Source organism: Notechis scutatus, chromosome 3, assembly GCF_049901735.1.
Source record: "Notechis scutatus isolate UNSWTSFEM ecotype Mainland chromosome 3, rNotScu1.2, whole genome shotgun sequence".
NCBI classification, from domain to species: Eukaryota; Metazoa; Chordata; class Lepidosauria; order Squamata; family Elapidae; genus Notechis; species Notechis scutatus.
The window spans coordinates 159,473,071-159,491,515 of NC_142011.1; the positions used below are offsets into that span (position 1 = coordinate 159,473,071).

Below are 18,445 nucleotides of genomic sequence, written 5' to 3' on the forward strand. Positions count from 1 at the left end.
TTGGCATATTTCTTTGTTTGCTTTATTGTTTGTATCACACTTTTATTATTTTGCAAGTAACGCAAGGTGTTGAACATATCAAACACACCATCCGATTTCCCAGAACAACAACTCTGTGAGGTGAGTTGGGTGAGTGAGAGACAGTGATGGCCAAGCTCACCCAACTTGCTTTCATATGCTATCACAGAGTCCTCAGGCACATTTTTATTATCAATAATTATAATCAATCAGTGCTATAATCAATACCAATTGGGGGAAATCCCAGCATGGCTTCCTAAAGAACTCACTGAACAATTGAAAGACAAAAAGGGCAAGTATAGAAGTGGAAAGAGGACCACATAAGTAAAGAAAAATACCACATATGGTCAAAATCTGAAAAGATGAAGTCAGGAAAACTAAAGCTCAGAATGAGTGAGGGCTTGCAACAAATGTCATAAATAATAAAAAGAGCTGCTTTTAACATATAAAAAACAAGAAAAAGGTTAAGAAAACAATTGGTCTACTAATAGGAGATGACAAAAAAGTGATGAGCCACAGGGAGAAAGCTGAACTCTTAATTTGTTCTGCAGAAGGAAAAATCAGAAGAATACCAAAAAATATGTTGAAACTCTAAAAAGAGTGCAAAGAACAACAAAGATGATTAGGAACTGGAGTTTTAAACAAGAAGAATGATAGTAGGAACAGGATATGTCTAGTCTAATGAAAAGAAGGACTAAGGGCGACATGATAGCAGTCTTCAAAGAGAGATCCAACCTAGAACTAAAGAGAAATTTCCTGACATGGGATTTCTTCTAAATGTTCCGATGGTTATAGGTTTTCCTTTTTGAGTTTACATTCGATCAGTTCTCTGATACCATAAGTCACCAATCATATTTTGCCATTGCACAGCATAATGTCCAGATTCTCTAGCAGGGTACAAAGTCTCATAGGAGCAGGATGTGACGTTATTGTGGAAATACAGGAATTCAGTTTTTTGCTTTTATTCTTTCTCATTATAAATGCAGAGATAGCACATTATTATCAAAGAGCAAGATACAAAGAGATGCAAATATGTATACGTACATGTTTATGTGTATGTATGTATGCACATGTACATGAATATGTATAAAAAACAGGAAAATACATGTACAGTCTTAATTAAAATTCTCCCCCACCCCAGTTTTTACAGCTGTATGCTCCTTGGTGTTAATAATAACTGTTCCTTTTATTTCCTTCTATATTTGGTGTTTTTAGTCTAATTATCTTTTATTGTGTAAAATTATTGTGCTTTGTAATAAATGTAATATTAGGCCATGAAGTGGAAGGGGGGGGTTTCAAAAAAAATTTGATATGAGATGAATGCAAAAGATAAGAAATTTATAATTGATTCCAAACATTCTGTTATAAAAAAAATAAAACAAAATCAGACACAAAATGAAATAAAAAATAAATGAGTCAGTATATACTGGTAAGAAATATATGAATGTTACATATCCCATTTCAAATTTAGCCACAATTGTAAATTTTCTCCCTAATAGTGTCTATATTAACATTCTGTAACAACTATGTTACAATTGATTCAATAGCCTAAAGAACAAAACTTGCAAAAAACCCACCCCTAATAACCTAATTCAACACCTACCTTTCTAGGCTGAATTGATTTATTGATTAAATGCTGTAAAGTCATTTTCAACACCTAGCAACCACATACACAGATTTTTCCCCATGATGGTCAATGACTAATCTGGCCCTTCCAACATGCCACCTTGCCACCATAATGAGTGCATCTGTCTCGCTGCTGGTTGTCCTCTTCTTTCCTTCCACTTTTCCCAGCTTCAGAGTCTTCTCCAGAGAGCTGTGTCTTCACATAATGTGTCTGAAGTAAGTAGGATAATTTGAGTCTGATCATTTGTGCCTCAAGTGAGAACTGTGACTGCTTTGTTCAATGATCTATTTATTTGTTCTCTTGGTTGTCCGTGGTTTGTTCCAAATATTCTCTGTGGAATAGTGTATTACAAATTAACATAGTTTCATAACAGAAGCAAAAAACCTGGGAACATATTCTGAAAACCGCTATTTCAGTGCTGAATGTGCTTCTCATAAACTACAGATTTCTGCAAAAAAGGTACGTTCCTCGAATAGTCACTAATTCTGAGTGAGTCATGTCACTCGGAAAACTATGCTTTGAATTCAATTGGAAAACATGATTAAAAGTAAAAATGTTAGTAGTGAAGATGTTGACACCTGTAGGCTGAACCAGATGATGTTCACATATATTCCAATTATTTAGCCATTATAATCCCAAACTGCTTTTAGGTTTTTTTTTTCTGGAAGGGATGTCAGTGTTATCACTTTGATTGAGATTAATATCAAAGCTGAAGCCATTTAGACAACAGGTGAAGATACATTTTGCACTAGTTTTTTAAAAGCACTTTATTTTTTTATTTCTTTTAACTGCTTCTGGCTATTGTGATTGCTTTTAGTACATGTTTGTTTATTAATTATTTGTAATAATTATTTAATATTAAAACTTTCCTAGTTATATTTTTGTTCTTAATTTTCGTTTTTCTATTCCTTTATGAAAGATGATTTGAAATGCTTTGCAGAGCTTAAGCAACTGATATTATACACAGAAAATCCATGGTATCTTTGGGAGTTACTATATTGTCAATATTTGCTTTCTCTGCACAATCTCCAAGGTATCTAAAGGCAGTAATTTATTTTGAGCTGAGAATATGTATAGATTTATTTGTTTTGTTTATTTATTTAATGGATTTACAGGGCTATCCAATTCAAACAATATGACCCTGAGCAGTGTACAACAAAAATAAACAATAAAAAGAAAAAAATAATCATACCAACATTTAAAATTAACAACCACCCAATATATAAAACGTAAAATTACAACCATTAGACTGGATGCCTTAGGAAAAGGCTAAATTGTAACAGATTTTGTAAAGAGAAGCAGAGCTGGCACTCCTATATTCAGGGGGAAATCGTTCAGAGCACAGAGACAACCACCAAAAAGATACACTTCATGAGTCCTATTGCATGGCAAAATTTAAAGGACACAAGCTGGAACATGCCTTCCTGTAGGAGAATGTGGAAGAGGCAGGTTTTCTTGGGAAAATCAATATTGCAATTAACCTGGTCCTATACTATCTCGGACTTTAAAAGTGATAACTAGCATCTTGAATTACACCCAGGAGCTTATTGGAAGCCAGTGCAGCTTGCAGTGTAGTGTCACTTGGGTTATAATGTGGTGCAGCCTTAAGTGTGTGTGCCACTGTATTCTGGACCAGCTAAAGCTTCCAGATCAGAGGTGGTATTCATCAGGTTCTGACCAGCTCTGGAGAACCGGTAGTGGAAATTTTGAGTAGTTTGGAGAACTGGCAAATACCACCTCTTACTGGAGATTTTACAGTATCCTTCCCCTGCCACGCTCACCAAACCACACCCACAGAACCAGTAGTAGAAAAAATTGAATTCTACCACTGTTCCAGATAGTTTAGTCCTATTAGATCATGTTGCAATGGTCCAATCAGGAGATTACAAAGGCATCACTTAGCATAGTACATGAAACCTGTTGAAATACATTTCAAGAATATATAGAGGAATATAGCTTAGCCATGGCCAAATGTTTATTTTTTTAATGTTAATTTTATTCTATATGTGCATTTTAAGTGAGACACTTGTGAGATGCTTGAAAATAGGTTCCCAAGTTCATATTCAAGTTATGATATACCAGGGGGCCCCAAACTTGGCAACTGGCAGCTATGCTGGCTGAGGAATTCTGGGGATTGAAGTCCACAAGTCTTAAAGTTGCCAAGTTTGGAGACCTCTCTGATATACCAAGAACGAATCCCAAGCTATTTACTATTTTGGTAGGGAATATTCAAGTTTACTCTTAAATTATATTTGCAAGCTGGAGTACAATATGTTTCTTAGCTGTAATCTTCCTATTCTGATTATGGAACACACAAAAGTTTCCAAATAGAAAAATGAAACAAGAAGAAAACCTCAAGTATATTTAATAAAAATGAGCTAGATAATACCCTTTTCACCCCATTTGTATCACTGGAAAAGAAAAATTTAAAAGCCGTTTAAAAAACTCTGAGGAAAAGAAAATCTGGGAACAATAAGAAGTAAGTTATGTTAATATATTTTATAAAAGTCTTTCTCACCTTTCAATGAAATAGTTATAGCCTGAACACTGTTGCATAATAAAAAAGTACAAGATTTCCTAATCTTCCTAAGTTGTCAGCCCCTTATCTAAAACGAATAGGGATCTTTCAAATATGCTAATCTTTTCTGGTGATAGTTAGCAAGTGTGCTAGATATTATTTTAATATCAATAATTATTTATTAAACTGAACTATAATTTAGTGATAGGAATTGCAGTGATAAAAGCATTGCAAAGTTATTTAAACATATCTTGATAAGCAATTTCAGGTGTAAATGAGAAGAATATGCTTGCATTTCACCATCTGACAGAAGAGGCATGCAGCTCTGGCACTGTAGTATTTTTATACTATAAACAATGTAATTTATCTTTTCCGCACAGAGAATCTCAAAAAGTCAGTCTGTCCATATATTGAAAATTCAGCTGGGGGGTGGGGGAGGTCAAATTTATTTTCCATTTTTTCCCTAAAGCTTTCAATAAAATTCATGAAATCTTAAAGTTATATTCCTCAGTTGCCTTCAAATCTGAAATCGGTGTGGGAATAAACCAATTCTCAGGTCAGAAAAGCATAAAGGGAGATAAATGAGGACTTAGGATTTATCACCTGCAGAATTTCTTTGGAACTCTACCTATTTCTGATCCAAGGGACATGATTGATCCAAGAAACAGCTATCTGTTCTATTTCTTTTATTTATTTACAAGTGTTCATATATAATCTAAATCAAAAGACTCTTCCTTTCTAATGAAAGAAAATAGTGTGTGATTTGATTGATCTATTTTTTATAAACGTTACAATGTTTATCAAATGACTAAGTACTGTATTAAAATGTATGATTTTTTTACATTTATCAGGTTCTGTGTGTTTGCAAGATAAAAAGAAAACAACACTTGAGAAAAACTAAATATAAAATTCTTCAGCAGCCAAATTATTTCAAACCATATTCAGCTATTTTGTGATAAAGGAAGAAAAAGAAAAAACAGTGGAATTGGAATACCTTGAAACATTATATGGCAAAAAGGCTAGGATCCTCAACAGATGAATAGAGTTAGCACAACAACCTAATTAATTTGATTAACATCAAATCAATTAAATAGAAATATGTATAATTAATATTATAAACTACATTTATACATTATAGTTAATTTTAATATTTCCCATATAGTGGAAGCTACTGGAAGGTCAGACTTTTAGAAAGTGTCTTCTTACCACAAGATGATCCTGGGAGAAGAATATAAAGTAATATTACATCTTCCTTTAACTCTTAAAGAGCATTTTCCCACCAGTTGATGCTGCAGTTTATAAAAATCCAATTTGCATTGCCTGAAACTGTAGCTTATAAGACATGCTTTCTAACTGAGATGTCAAAGATAAATATGTAAAACCACTTCTTAGTTCTATGCCTTGTGTGATAATTTAATTATGCCTGGGAATGATTTACCTTTATTATGATCTACGTTTATTATGACATTTACAAATAAAGTATTTTAATGTATCAAGGACCAAGGTAAGGGAAAGGAAGAAATAAAAACAGGTTAATTTACAGACTGAAAACAAAAGCAAAACAGAAAATAAGTGATAAAAACTATAGTAGATGGACTAATGAACTGAAAAAGTAGACACAGAGTAAAGATGAAGAAGAGCACAGATGTGAACAATAGGGAGCAACATAAATTGGCAGCTAGTGTGATTGAGAGCATCTTCCAAATATTCCCTTGTATTTGAAAACACACTATTGTCCAATTTTAAGATTGATTCTCAGAAACGTCTTGCTAGAGACAGTAAAGCAGAAGGCTATGTGTCTGGTTTATTGTTTTGAGTTTTGCAGGTGGTGTGTATTTTTATTAATACTATTTTTATTAATATTCTTAGGTGGGAAAGCATCCAAGTCCATCAGGATATATAGATACATATAGAAAACACACAAGACTTTCTGTTTATGTAAGAAAATTAGTTAAATTTAAACATAACATAAATAAGAAACAAAAAAAAACTAATTTCCTTTATTAAAGTTTGATTTAAAAATGAAGATATAAAATCCAGTAAAAATTAATATATGGATTCTCAATGCTTATTTAATGGAGGGCAAATAATCTTTTGATACTTAAAAAGCAGAAAGGTACAATAAAAATGTTTTAAATAAAAATGGTTTATCTCAAAAAAACATTCCAAACAGGCTTTTTCAAAGTTTGCCAAAGAGGTTACATATTCAGTATGAAATTTCACATTACACAGAATATCTATTGGTCACATTCCAGAAATATTGCTAAACCTCAAGCATAGTATTAGAAGTCCTAGTCGTATTCTTCTGATTGAATCTTCCACACTTTCCAGAATTCATTTAAAGTAGTGCTTTGTTTCAATCTGATTTGAGCCTGTCTGCTACACTGTGTTAACGTCATCAAGAAATGGCTTGCCTTGAAGTAAACGCCAGCACTTTATATTGGAGATTTGAATTAGGGAAGGCTAGGTACAGAGGATATACGAAGATCAATTGGTGAGAAAGTGGCAGCATCAAAGCTAATATGGGTGACTGGGAAATAAAATGCTCCAAAAACAAACAAGGATGAAAGAGAAAGAAAGAGAAATGATCAAGAGGAGGGATGAAAGGGAGTGTAACAGCAGAAGCAAATGATGAAAGCAGGTAAAAAGCCTCAGGTGAGATAGCTCACTTAGTTATGCACATTATTTCTCTAAATGCTCAACAACTCTTAAATTTTATAGGCTATGCACCATAAAGATGCTGATTCTAAACAATTGTAGTACAAAATTCAAAACTATACATAACACAGAAATTGCTAAAAGTCTGAAGGAAACTTCACAGAGAAATGAAGAAGCATTTCAGCTAACACAAAATTAAATCTAGTAAGAAAAATATTTGATACTTGTTACAGATTGTATGCAGAAATCTGTTTCTTGATTTCTTTCTCCTTGAGTAAAAATGTGATAAACATCTCCTTTGTTCTTTTCTGTTTAACTCTCATGTTATGTCAAATTCAACAGTCTGGGACCAGATTGCCCTGAAGAACTCTGAAATGTTCCCTCTACCTTCAGAATGTGCTATATGTGCTATCAGTGGTTTCTAGAAATAAATTCTCCAAGCTAGAAAGAGTTTAAGAGGTTCTGGGAATGGTCTGCCCTGCTGTAGTGTCCAGAATGTCTGAAACACCTCAAACCCTTTCCAGCTTGAAAGATTTACTTCTGGGAATATCAAGTCACCCCTCATCTCTCTCTATCTGAACATGGTTCAGAACTTTTGCATTTTGTACGTCGATTTCAACAGCTTGGTTGTTTAGCTTGGTTAGATAGAACCTTCTTGCATAATTTAGTTGTTTGTTCTTAATCATATACATATACTAACAGCAGATTCACTTGTTCATACTTATATCATCAAAATAGCATTATCCACCTAAAAGAAAAAGATACAATTAACCATGGATATCATAATAAGGATTCAAAGTGGCAGACTATTAGATGTTAATACATTTGGAGAAATGACACAGTAAAGCAGGGGTAGTCAACCTTTTTATACCTACTGCCCATTTTTGTATCTCAGTAGTAAAGTTTTCTCGAACCGCCCACCGGTTCCACAGTAATGGTGATTTATAAAGTAGGGGACAAAACCCCTACCGCCCACCATGAAAGCTGGAACGCCCACTAGGGACCAGGTTGACTACCACTGCAGTAAAGGATCTTTGTGACATAGGCTGGGAACAAAAAAAGAAAGAAAAGAAAAGAAACTAAGACAATATTTGATACAATTTTATAACTTATGAGCATACGTTATCAGGAAAGAGGAGAGATTATTTAGCTGGCCTTCAATGGGCAATCAAAAAGAGATTTCAGTAACATATAAATCCCAAAATAATATTCAAGGTAAGGCACTTAGAAGGCTTTAAATATAGGTTACCAAGAGTCAGAGGTGTAGAACTTAAACCTAAATAATTGAATAGAGTAGAGGAAAAATTGGAAGATAAAGGGAACTGGAAGTATAACTGTCTTGAATTTACATAGAGAAATCATAATACAGTGCTCACCAGGATCCTTTCACAGATCAGTCCAGATAAAATGCTTGGGGAGAATGAAAGAGGGAGAATCTGACTAGATGCAATAGATAGAGTACCACAATTGAAACTGAGCTGCCCCAGAAAGCTTTAGAATGCAAACTAGAAAGTACAGTAAGAGAGAGAGTATTTTATGGGACAATATATGTTATTTTCTTGCATTAGAAGCAGCACTTTCCAATTCCTTTCTACCTAGAATTCTCAAGGGATGCTAGGATATGTTGTCCGTATGCTTAGCATTTTTACCATGATCATTATTTTACAGTAGGCCTATCATATGTTCTCAGATTTCAATCATCTTAACAACAAAAGTCCCACAAAAAGAATCTCGACTCAATAGATTCTTCCTTTTGAACATATTCTTGGAATCAATCCTTGTAATTGATTTTCCTTTTGATTAGTAGTCTATCTCCTAAGGATGGGTGCTCTATGACAAATGTTATTTTACCAGTTTAGCAATCGCCTAGAGCTTAATTCACTTTTTTTTCCCATTATGACCTTGTCTCTGTGTCAACCTTAAGGATGAATTCATTTATGTCTTGACAAGATCATTGCTTTATTACATCAGACAACAAAACACTGAGAAGAAGGAAAAGGAAATAGAGTATTCTGAAAAATGGTTGGCTGAACTTTGAACCAGGAGCAATATGTATTGTAAGATCTTGTCCCACTTGTTACTTTTAACCTATCAGTACAGGTTACAGTACACAGATTAATGAATCTTAATGGATTGTGTTTGAAACAAGACAGATTTATCATTACCCAAGTCATCCAGGTAATTATAATCAGACCTGTGGGCATTATCTATGTACCTTTCACTTTTGGAAGCCAATCTTTTCTTCAGGGATTAAATATCTGAATAAATAGGCTTGTTTTACTATTAGACTGACCTTGATCAGATTCCTAATTTGCTAATGAAAATGGATATATTTGGTTTTGCTAGATATATTTTCCAATCCAACCATAATGCTGAAAACTTGCCTCTTTTGAAACATTATGGTACTTTTATTGTTCTACTGCCAAAAGTATTCACAGAAAAAGAATTGGGAAGAAATGGTTTAACAAATCAACATGCTTTGTACTATTATTGTGAATGGGCTCTTTTTTTGACAAAACAGGTAACAAATGAAGGGATCTTTGATTTGATTATTGATCCTTGAGTTATTTAGATGATTATAATTTATTTCCCTAAAATATTTTTCTTTCTTTTTATTTCCCCTTTTGCTCCTTTTAATTTATATGATATATATTGGGTCAATTTAAGCTAATTGGCTTGTGATATACAGCATAAATAATGTTGATAACTATTGATTTTTTCCCTTCTATTTAAGTTTTCTGCATTTAATTAAAAATGAAAACTAACGCATAATTTTAAAGTACAGTGTAGTACCAAGAGCTTACTCAATATATTTCTATACTAAAACCTAGGCTACTCCCATTTTTCCTTGAAAGTCAGTGTTCATAAAATCATGTAAAGTTGGAAATACATAATTATTAAAACTTAAATGCATAACCTTATTTTATAAAAATGTATTAAATATAAGCATAAAATGATGATACTTTATGCATCTACCTACCTAGCTATCTACCAAACATCTCTGTCATTGAGATCCTTACCAAACTGTCACAAGAGGTCAAGGACCGCTAAAAACACATTGGCCATGTTTTCAGCTATAAATATTTTACTGATTTAAGACTGGCTAAAATAAACAATTAAAAAAATAGGGCACTGATGTCCATAAACTAATAATTTGGCTAGAATGTGGCAATCACGCAGGTAAATTACAAGAAATCATTATTGGTTGATAATTGTTGTACATATGTGAGCAAGACATGAAACTTTAGTGCAATGTCATGGACAGTTCACTCATCTTCACTAATCTTGGGATTTTCTCCTTATCAAACGAATATGCCTTTCATCTGGCAGTGAGATGGATGGCAAACAAATTTAATAAATAAATAAATAAATAAAAATTATGACTCCGTTCTGAAACATGGTATGAAGGAAATTCTGCTATATGCTTCTAGAGCCCCTCATCTTATTCTAGGGTAACAAAGTCTCTATTTGGAGTTCTATGTAAAGACTAATTTCATTTAGGATTAGCTAAGGCTCTTTTAAGAGATTTCTCCTAAGGCCATTGGCCATAAAAGGGTTTTAGTCCGCTAGTCATAGCCAACTTTAGGAGGCAGTGCACATCTCTGTTTCTTTAAGCCATTGAGCCAGTGGAGCCATTGAGTCAGTGAAGATGTTGCCATGGTCATGTAGCTAGCTTGACTTCATGCTGCAGTGCGAAGCATATGGTGAAACACTGCTAGGTTGGCATGAACTGACACAAGTGGTGGGAGCTCACTTCATCACACGGTGATAGGACTCAAACCGCTGGACATTCTCTGACATCATTACGTCACTAAGCCACTGCACCTCTCATTGCACAGAACTGACTTTGAAGCAACAGCTCAAGAGATCTCTGGTTAATTTCTGCAATAAAGCTCCCCCTGACTGAAAAATAATGTTTTCAATGTTCCATTTCTGTTATTTCATTCCCTTCATTGTTTCTTGCAATTATACCATCTCCTTGAATAATTCTGAGCTAAGAATGTAACACTTTATAAACTTTTTCATTTTCTGTAACATGGGACTTCTTTCCTAAGATATTCAAACTCTTCAGCAATGTTAAGAGGTTTTCCTGAACCTGACTGAATACTGAATAGACCTTCTGCTCTTTTTATACAGTTCAATTAAGTGCCTTAAAACTTCATCGCATATTTTTTACAATCGTTTTAAATATCATAACTGTCACTGACCTCAGATACAGACACTGAAGAAAATATGTCAAATATGTTTGTAAATACCCTTCTCATGGTCTTTTTCCTAGCTGCTATGTGTTCTGCAGGGGACAGAGTAGCCTGGAACAGAATATTTTGTTCCACAGCATTCCTTAATTAAAACAATTCCTGCAATCGTATCAATTCCTTTGATGTTAATTACTTGTGTAAAAGTTCCTAGTCCTGCAGTTTGTTGTGAAATGACTCCTCTGTATAACTCAAGTCGCGGTCTATACAATACTTCAATCATTCTAAACTCCCTAAGGATTCTTGCAGGTATTTTGCCAATTTCTTTTCTTCTCTTAGAGTCTGTAGCTACTGTGATTGGATGTCATGATGCAACAAGAATAGCCTCAATCAAGCGTGTAGGCCAGTAACAGTATAGATCAATGTACTTAATAGTGAAAAGCATATTTGCTCTTAGAATGACAAACTCCCCAGGAACAGTGTTTATTTTTATAGGAAGACCCCATCATATTTCTCAAGAATATAGTTCAATTCTGCTTCATTCAAGAAATCATCTTGAAAGTGTTGTTTACTTTGATCTGTGACTACTTTGTTGTTCCACTTTGGTTACCACGTTTTCTTTTAAATATTTAAGTGTGTACTGCACAGTAGTGGGATTCAAATTTTTTTACTAGTGGTTCTTTGGGTGTGGCTTGGCGGGTGTGACAGGGGAAAGATACTGTAAAATCATAGGTGGTATTTGCTGGTTCTCCAAACTACTCAAAATTTCCTCTACCGGTTCTCCAAAACTGGTCAGAACCTGCTGAATACCACCTCTGGTACTGCATCCCATTAAGAAAGGTCTTTATATTTTCCTTTCCTTTATTTGGAGTTTTCCATCCTCTATTCACAACATTCAAAATAGCAAGAAACTCTGCATATTAGGTAGATTGTGTTTATCACATGTCACCAAGATATTGAATTTGACCACAAGTGTAGCATTTTTCATGCTGCCAGGATCTTGGGTAGATACAAGGACATTGGCGAGGATGAAGGCTATCATTTCTGATTGCATTTCATGGCAACATGCTTGGATTCAATACTCATGAGTTTTTATGTTGAAAAAGAATGGAATTGAGTTTTTAAAAATTTTATTCACTTTGTATCCACATGGGTTGATATGCCACTGTTCTCTTGACTATGGAGATTCTTGGGTATCCAGGTGCTTTTTCAAAAGGCAACTGGACTTTGTTTTTCCTTGAAGATGTTTTGATTCTCATCCAAGAACTGAAGAAGTTTCTGGGATGAGAAGCAAATGTCCTGAAGGAAAAAGAAAATCCAGTTAGCTTTTTAAAAAGCATATTTGGGACCACTATTCTCTTATTGGTCAAAATGCCCTAGTGACCAACAGGGCAGCTTAGAATATTGTTACATTTTGGACTGCTTTGGAAGTTAGTTAAGAAATTTCATCTGGGAATGAAAAGATATCATCTACATTTATGGGTGACTGGAAGTATTTTACAGATCTTTTATGTAAAAACAAACAAAAAAGAATTTATGATTTATGGTTTTGATAATTAGATAGGATCAATTATAGAAAGTAGATTTATATGTAAGTTTAGAAAAGTTAAAATATATTTGTATTTGTAACTATATCAGAACTTATATCTTTGTAAATTTGTTCTTTTCTTTCTCTTTAATTTTCTTGAAATTTCATTTTCTATTTGATTTTTTTCTTTCTTTATTTCTTACTTAGTTGGTATTAGTTTTAATACAGATTATATATAAAAATTGATCAGGTAAAAAACCAAAGACACCAAAGTATTGGCAGGACTGAGGAGGAAGAATCATACTAGATACCTACACAATCTGACTTCCGTATAAATATTTGGGTTTTAGCATTTCAAACTTTCAACGGAATGGGACCAACTTAGTTGTAGTTTTGTAATCAAGAATTAAAAGTGTTTCCATTTCTGAGAATTGATTGAAAGAACAAGAAGAAAGGCCTTCTATCCTGTGTGTGTGCGTATGTGTGTGTGTGTGTCAAAAATTTCAAGACAGTGGGTAGCTGTAACTGCACACTTTAAATACCCCTTTTTACATGTGAATTCATAGCTGAAATTTTCACCTTTTCCTTTTTTAAAATAAAAAACTATATCATATTAACTATAGTTTTTGAAATTTTAATGAACCTAAGAATCCTTAAATTGTATATTTAAAGCTGAATGCAGCTTTGTAGGCAATTGTAAAATGGACTTACCTTAAGCTTAATATTTAATACTAAATTTTCCTTTGTATCGGTTGTTGTTGATAAATAAGAAACAAGAAAAAGGAAAGAAAAAAAGGGAAGAAAAAGAAGCTTCTTGAAAGTATATGTATGTTTGTTTTATAACTTTTTTCTCCCTTATACCTTTGTCCAATATTTATAAACACTGAGACACCCACATCCTTACAAACCACATGTAAATGTTTATATTTGCCTTGGTGCAAGATACATACATAAATGCATACACACACACACACACACACACACACACACACACACACACACACACACACACAAACACACTTTCTTTGAGTATATTCCATTGGCATTCCTATTATAACTTTTAAGAAACCTCGGAAGATATGTTTTCTCAAGGCATTTTCTTGATTCCACCTTTTACATTTTTACATGTTAGTATTGTTGAAATGGAATATATTTTATCATGCGAAGATTATCTTAATGTTTACTTCCTAACTATCTTCCTATATTGAGCTGTATCTTGTATCTTCCTTTTAAAGAAATATTTTCATTTCTTTAAGGTCAGAAGCCACTTTAATAAAAAGAAAATCTAATAATCCAAATGATTATTAGAAAAGAGCAGAAGACAATTTTGATGATAAAAGACTATCCAGAGGCTTAATATCTTAAAATTTTAAGATGTCTAATTGAATTTCTAAATATATGCAGAGCATAAGTATTCCGAACTATTGTAGTTCTGGATTTCCTGTACAGCAATTACATTCCAGGTATTTAATGCTCAGTATTTTTCAACATTGTGTTTATATTGCACATTGTAATATACAGTGTATATATATTGTAATGATTGACTGATGTGCTGAAAGTTGTCATATAATCATGATAATCCACTTAATTATTTTCTATACAGATATTTAGTAAGGAATGATACACATGCCTGAATTAACGACATGTTTCTTACATTGTTTTTCAAGTTTCTTTTCAAGTTTCTCTGGAGATTTATACTGCTATGCAGAGCAATTTCAGGCCTGTCCATCTATTTTTCCCAAAATCATCAGCAGTGAAATTGCACCATTTTCCTTCCATTCAGCAAAAGATACTTGATTGGTTTTAGAATTAGTTATATTCAGTTATTTAATGGGACTTAATATTTGTAAGTAACTATTATCCCACTAATCAGCTACCTGGATATGGAATGCCAAGATCAAACAAGAGTAAGTAGATGATCACTTTACCAGGCAGTAATCAAGAAAATCAATTAATGCATATGAAAGATTTGTAAAAAAAAGAAAAAAGAAAAAATTAACATGCTTCACAGAGGAATGGGGAAAACTGGCAGAATTAAAGGATTGGTCAAAAGAAAATTGGGAGAAAACCCAGAAATATGAGGGAAAATTGATTATCTTAAAGTGACTGTTCCTCAAAAGGACCAGAGATCTATTGAATCTTAGATCTATCAAGTCAATTTCCAGCCTACGTCTGTTCTTTCTGGAAATGTTTTGAGAAGCAACCTTTTTAGTTACAATATATGGTATATATGGTATATATGGTATATATGGTATATATGGTATATATGGTATATATGGTATATATGGTATATATGGTATATATGGTATATATGGTATATATGGTATATATATATATATATATATATATATATATATATATATATATATATATATATATATATATATATATATATATATATATATATATATATATATATGGTATGACTTGCCACGAAGTATACATAATCTATACAGTAAAGGAGTCATATGGCAAATAATTGTAATAGATAAAATAGTGAACAACTCCCTTTTCTCTTAAAACCAAGCCTATGAAAAACTTGACCAAAGATACACCTGATCTTTTAATTTATTAATTATATGATACCTTCTGCTTAATCTCAAAGCAAATCAACCCTGACTGTTCTTTGGAAGGACAGATACTGAAGCTGAAGCTCAAATACTTTGGCCACTTAATGAGAAGAGGGGAGAAGAAGAGTTGACAAAGATTGAAGGCAAAAAGAGAAAGGAGTGGCAGACAGTGGTTAGATAGTGTCATTGATACAATAAACATGAATTTTGGCAAACTCTGGCATACAGTGGAGAGAAAAGGGGACTCTGGGGTGCTATGATCCTTGGGGTTGCAAAAAGTCAGACATGACTTTGTGATTGAACAACAAGAAAATCTTCTACAGTGGCCTTTACTTTAAAAGGAGAAAAAATAATAAAGGAAAAAATAAACAAGAAACGGACTATATCTAATAGTATTTTTATCTTATCTGTTCTTTGATTAAAGACCAAATCTGATTATCATTTAATGTGAAAAAGGATTTATAGAGTCTATTGTATGATTACTAAATTAATAATTAATGCTTCCAGTTCTAATATATAAAGTTGTTCATACACACACACATTATTTTTGGTAGGAATGCATTTTCATTGCACAAATTATATTTCTACTTGACCAATCAAGATTGAAAAATTGTTTAAGTGGCAATCATAACACTAGGCTCTTATTCAGAAACCATACATATAGTCATATCTGTACAATGATGCCATGAGATCTGATCAGTTCTAGCTAAAGCTTGTTTTTTAACACACAATGATCAAGAATGATCTGTAGCACCCCAGTTTTTTCAAAGGATTTTTGCCAAAATAAATAACCCATGGGATCATTTGACTCAGATTTATTATCATTTAAATGAAAGGAACTGAGACACCAATTTATTCACAGTGTGATCTGTTATTCCCAAAGTACATTTTCTGTAAAATTGTAAAAAGTATTCTAATTTTATATTATCCAATTTCTCTGGACTTTTCTTAAAATGTTTGAACATATTATAGGCATAAATGAGAATAGTACCAGAAGGAGAAAAAGATGAAATATGCTCCATAACATCAGGAAACAAAAATGAAAATTAAGTAAGTGTATCAAAAATCAAGATGCAAATTCAGAAAGGAAAAGTGTGTATCATAATGTACATGCCATCATTTATGTAATTCAAATTTGCTAAGGACACCTATACAATTGAAGATGAGGTCTGACAAATATGGACCATCAGCAAGTAAATATGTCATTCATTTAATTGAGCACATTAAAGTTAACGGTCAATATTTGATCACATTTTTATCAATCTCAAACTTTTATCCTGCCCTTCACAATAACCAGATGAAACCATGCTCTCTTTTTGGAAAACATTGTGCTAACTATTAAAGAATTGAACAGGTCTACCTTTCCTTTGTTCTTATTCACTGTACAGCTTGAATACTTTAGAGAGAATGTGTGCATACACATAGGTATATATCTCATGATTCAGGAAGGGATCTTATTTACAAAAGCATTTGTGTCACATCAGTCATTCCACCTTTAAGCGGCTTATAGGCAGCAAAATACAATAATATAATTCCCCCAAAATGCCATGATAACAGTGAAGTAATTATAAAACCATTGCAGTTAATACTAGATTGTATGGAAAGGACTGAATTTTTAGCAGTTTCAGAGGACAAAAAGCTTAATTAGGTTAAAAGGTGGAGAATAAGTAGACTAGTTATTGAGAAAAAGAAAAGGAATGTTGAGGGGCTATTTAACACTGAGTGTGATTAAGCATGAAAAGAAAAAAAATCTTCTAATCTAAAGCATTAGTAGGTATTATTTATTGGTTCTAAATTGAGCAAAATAGTGCAGCCTTTTTTGCCAAGAGTTAGACAGAGCTTCTGTCAAGAGGCTGTAAGTGAAAGTACAAGTCCTCAACTTACAACAGTTTGTTTAGTGCTGTTCAAAGTTACAACGGTACTAAAAAAAAGGGACTTATCACTATTGTTCACACTTATGAATGTTGCAGCATCCCCATAGTCATGTGATCAAAATTCAGATTCTTGGCAGGTGGTTCATATTTATGATGGTTGTGGTGTCCCGTGGTCATGTGATCAACTTTTGCAGTCTTTTGACAAGCAAAATCATCAGAGAAGCTAGATTCACTTAACAACCGGATTACTAACTGCAATGATTCTTTTAACAACTATAGCAAGAAAAGTTACAAAATGAGGCAAAACACATTTAACAAATGTCTCTCTTAGCAACAGAAATTTTGGGCTCAGTTGTGATTGTAATTTGAGGACAGCCGTACTTAAATTTCACAAACAAACAACAAACTGATTACTGAATGAAAAGAGGCTAGTGAAAAATATATATATGAGAAAAAGGCTTTAAATTTTGCTTCTGCTTCTGTAAGCAACAAATAGAAGTTCAAATAATTAAGAATCAAACTTACTGGTTACAATTGATAGGTAATATAGCAATTCTAATTACGTAAAACATTTCCCACTAAGGGCTATATGAATCCATTAGTCAAGAAAGTTCAAGCTAAATTGAAGTGAAATTTACTGAGAATATCTGACAATTGGAATGGCTTCTGGAATGCTTGTTGTTCTTATATGTTACAGTATATTTAGATTAATTTTAGATTAAGGCATTTGCTTCATGTATCACATTCGTATAATTGTCTGGTAAAAGTCTAAAAACTATCACTTCTATTTCATCATTTGCTTTTAGAAATAGATTGTTTCCATGTATACATACGGTAGTTGTTCTTCCCACTTCAACATTATCCGAATGATACATAATGACACCAGAAAAAGGGAGGGTTTGACCAATGACCCTTTCTACCTGTAATTGAAACTTGGCATCCTCTAAAACTGAGTCAGCACACAAGATAATCCAATTAAAGTCATGTCCAGTTGACAAAACTGCCTGTTTATTGAGCAATCAGAAAGCACTCATAACTCACTGGGACCATTTTACTGTCTTTTACCTGTGAATGACAGCTTGCTAAATAAGATCATCATGGGATTGCTTTTATAATTTGCCCTGCAAATGAAGTTTTCAGCTCAACAGCATCTTTTCACAGCTCAATATTTCTGCTCAGACTGACAGCAATTATTCTTTTGGCTGGATTTAAGGCATTAGTACTTACTGCTAAGTTTACATATGTCTACAGCATGATAGTATTTATTTGGATGTAGATTATGTAAAGCAGTGCAGACATGGAATGAAAGAAGCCTAAGGATAGGTAAAATACATATAATGAATTAATTTTTAATATTAAGGATGAAAAAACAGCCTTCTGTTACCTTATTACTTACATTATTACTTAAATATTTAAACATTTACATAGTAAAAAAATTGATTCTATCAGAGATGTT

General features: G+C 32.9%; 1 pseudogene; it reads right to left on the reverse strand.

The window, feature by feature from the left end:
* Positions 1–10,649: 10,649 nt before the first annotated feature.
* On the reverse strand, positions 10,650–17,848 carry LOC113414810 (nicotinamide phosphoribosyltransferase pseudogene; annotated as a pseudogene).
* Positions 17,849–18,445: the final 597 nt, after the last annotated feature.